The 3,175-nt window shown below is 46.1% G+C and overlaps 1 non-coding gene across 1 annotated transcript; it reads right to left on the reverse strand.

Moving 5' to 3' along the window:
• Window positions 1–244: 244 nt before the first annotated feature.
• Window positions 245–319, reverse strand: Trnal-caa (transfer RNA leucine (anticodon CAA)). The gene has a single exon. It is a non-coding gene; the product is annotated as a tRNA-Leu (tRNA).
• Window positions 320–3,175: the final 2,856 nt, after the last annotated feature.

Here is a 3,175-nt window from a genome sequence, read left to right on the forward strand (position 1 = left end):
AGTGAGTTCTTTAACTAAGACCTAACCAGCAAATCCCAGCCCCGCCCCCCTTTTTTTTTAAATTACGTAACTTCATTGTGTAAAACAGTGATTACATATTCCGCCCTCACAATCATATTCCACACATAAAGACGCTTCATTCGAACCCGAACTCGATAAGATAAAGTCAATGTTTCTAGAATGAAATTTTCACTCTACAGTGGAGTGTGCACTGATATGAAACTTCCTGGCGGATTAAAACTGTGTGCTGGACCGAGACTCGAACTCGGGACCTTTGCCTTTTGCGGGCAAGTGCTCTACCAACTGAGCTACCCAAGCACGACTCACGCCCCGTCCTCACAGCTTTACTTCTGCCAGTACCTCGTCTCCTACCTTCCAAACTTTACAGAAGCTCTCCTGCGAACCTTGCAGAACTAGCAATGTTGCATGAATTCATGTAAACGATATGAAAATAACAAGTGCGTCCCAGGGTTGAAATACTCGAGGCTGGCATACACACATACATTCCAGACACGACGGTCACAGGAGCTTTTAGTTCGAGAGAGGCAGACCACACACCGGGAGGCCGGTCCCTTCAGAGGACGAGTCAACCTCGGCCGCCCGTGGAGCAGACAGCGTGTGCCCGAGTGAAAGGGGAACGACCCTGTGTTCGGCTTAAAAGCAAATTCCGCTACATTGTGTGGGAGTGTCCAACCTACGCGTTATTTACACATAGCACGCAGTTTCAGAGATTTTCACAGGGAGACAGCAAACGCCAAACGCCGATACTACAGATTTCCGGATTGGTCGCCTTAAACGAAACGTCATTCTACCGTTTTAGAAGAGCAATGCTGATTGGCAGACGATATTTCTGGCGCCTTGAGCTGAAGGGGTAATGGAAGAGACCGAAAGATATACCCCTTCACGTCTGGCGTGGGGAGGCGCAGTTCCGTTGTTGCTCTTGGAGCGAGGGACAAGTCTCTCTTCAGTAAAAATGGTTCAAATGGCTCTGAGCACTATGGGACTTAACATCTCTGGTCAGCAGTCCCCTAGAACTTAGAACTACTTAAACCTAACTAACCTAAGGACAACACACACATCCATTCCCGAGGCAGGATGCGAACCTGCGACCCTAGCAGTCGCGCGGCTCCGGACTGAGCGCCTAGAACCGCTAGACCACCGCGGCCGGCTCTCTCCTCAGTACTTCACTAGGAGAGAACCTCTGTCGAGAGCGAATCGAAGTGCGACTCTATATTGAGTCCTTGTGATTAAGCATTGTTCACTGTGTTGGCCGACACACTTAGTGTGTGATGTGAATGGACAGAGTTATAATTAAACGCCTGCGAGCGAATTTCTGTATGGCATCACGGTGGACTGGTGATCTGACTGGTGTACCACACCAATAGTTAGACTAGGGGCGAATAGGAATCCTTCACTTCATCAAGGCATAGGGAGAGTTTGATTGGCGAAAGTCAATCCAGATAGAACGAGAGTTATCTTATTTGTCAGCAGCGAGCGGCGCTGACAGCAGTCATCGCAACTTACGGTATTGTGCGCTACAGCTATTGCGAGCCCCATATTTCCTCCACAACAGTACACTTCACTGCATTTCACACGCGACAGCCTCGACTGTACCTAGCAACATTCTAAAGGATAATTATTGAAGTTGAGTACGTGTGCCTCTCAGCCATTTTGCCAAGTCAATAACAATCTTAAACTTTGTATAGAAAATTCATTACCGAATCCTATCCTTGAGAGGTAACTTCACATTCCGAAAAGAACCAGGATATAACTTGTTCAATTCATAACTAAAGGTGCCATTGTGATTTCTCAGAATTTTAGCAAAATAAATAATAATTTTCGTTAGTTTCATGTTTTTCTTACACTAACTAGCACTACTCCAGTACCCAAGTATCCCACTACTTACGTAAGAAATTTTGTGAATTTTTGTGTCATTTCGTTACAGCGGACGACTTCAGAAGATATTTATTGCTGAAAGTTTCTCAGGAATTTCTCTTTAGAACGTTATGAGCGTCTGTCTGACTTCTGTAGTAGTCTGGGGGTGGAAATTGCATCTTGCAGGAGGCACAGGGTAAAGGTGCGAGGTGCCGGGGCTAGTAGTGTATTTATCACTAAATTCTACTAGAATCCACATGTGTAAATCATGCTCTAAGCCCCCCCTATTCTAACTCCGACTTTTGCTGTTGCACAAGGATAAAACAAATACGCGAACTGACTCTAATCAACCCTGCTAGTGGAGTAGAAGAGAGTTTGGCACCTGCAATAATTTAATTTGATAAATAAGTTAAATAAACAAAGGTTTCATTAGCATAGTGAGGAATGATAGGGTTGCTCTATTGATTAACAGAAAGAAAGTTCTGTCCAAAATAACAATATGATTTATTAAGATTAAACGCAGAATAGTAAAAGAGACACAGGAAATATAAAACATCAAATTGGCTAAAATTGGAGATTCATACAAACATAGTAAAGGTGAAGTTGTCCCTAACTTAGATCGTGAGGTTTAAGACGAAGTGGTATGTGGAGCCAATTCCTTTCCACTCAAATCTCAAGAGAGACACACAGCTAACCCAATAGTAATTGCTGCTACTCGAAACTGAACAAAGTTAGAAAAGGATGAACAGGCGCGCTCTGCTGAGCTCTGATTATCACCTAGGAAAATCCCTATCTGCCGGTGCTGCGGACGTACATTACCAACAGTCTTCTTATCTCCCAGAACACGATCTGGCGTACCGCAGGCGAGGGCTGGTTGCTCCGACGTCCTCGACCGAAAGGCGACTGCCGACTACTCAGAGCACCCGTACAGGCCGAACACCGAACATTCCCGCCCCCACGACAGTGGCCGTGGTTACGTTCCAATCAGCAACTCGAAAACCGGCGGAAATTCCACTCCATTGCCGGAGCACTACCATTCCACCAATGGAGATTCTTGGCGCCAATTTCTGTGCTGATTTTGCAGAAAGTGCGGGAATTTTCCCGCCACAACTGCGTGGGTACACAAGTCATTCCCACGCCTCGCTGGTAGCCCGCCAGAAAGTGTTTTCGCAAAGTTTCTCTGAAGTAACGGAACCTCTAGCCCAGCCGCTACTTCACACCCCAGCGGGCGTGTCTCTTGACAATGTCGGCGTCTGAAAAGCATTCACTCGACTGCCTCACACACGTCGGCTTAACTCTC

This window comes from Schistocerca nitens, chromosome 1 (assembly GCF_023898315.1).
Source record: "Schistocerca nitens isolate TAMUIC-IGC-003100 chromosome 1, iqSchNite1.1, whole genome shotgun sequence".
NCBI classification, from domain to species: Eukaryota; Metazoa; Arthropoda; class Insecta; order Orthoptera; family Acrididae; genus Schistocerca; species Schistocerca nitens.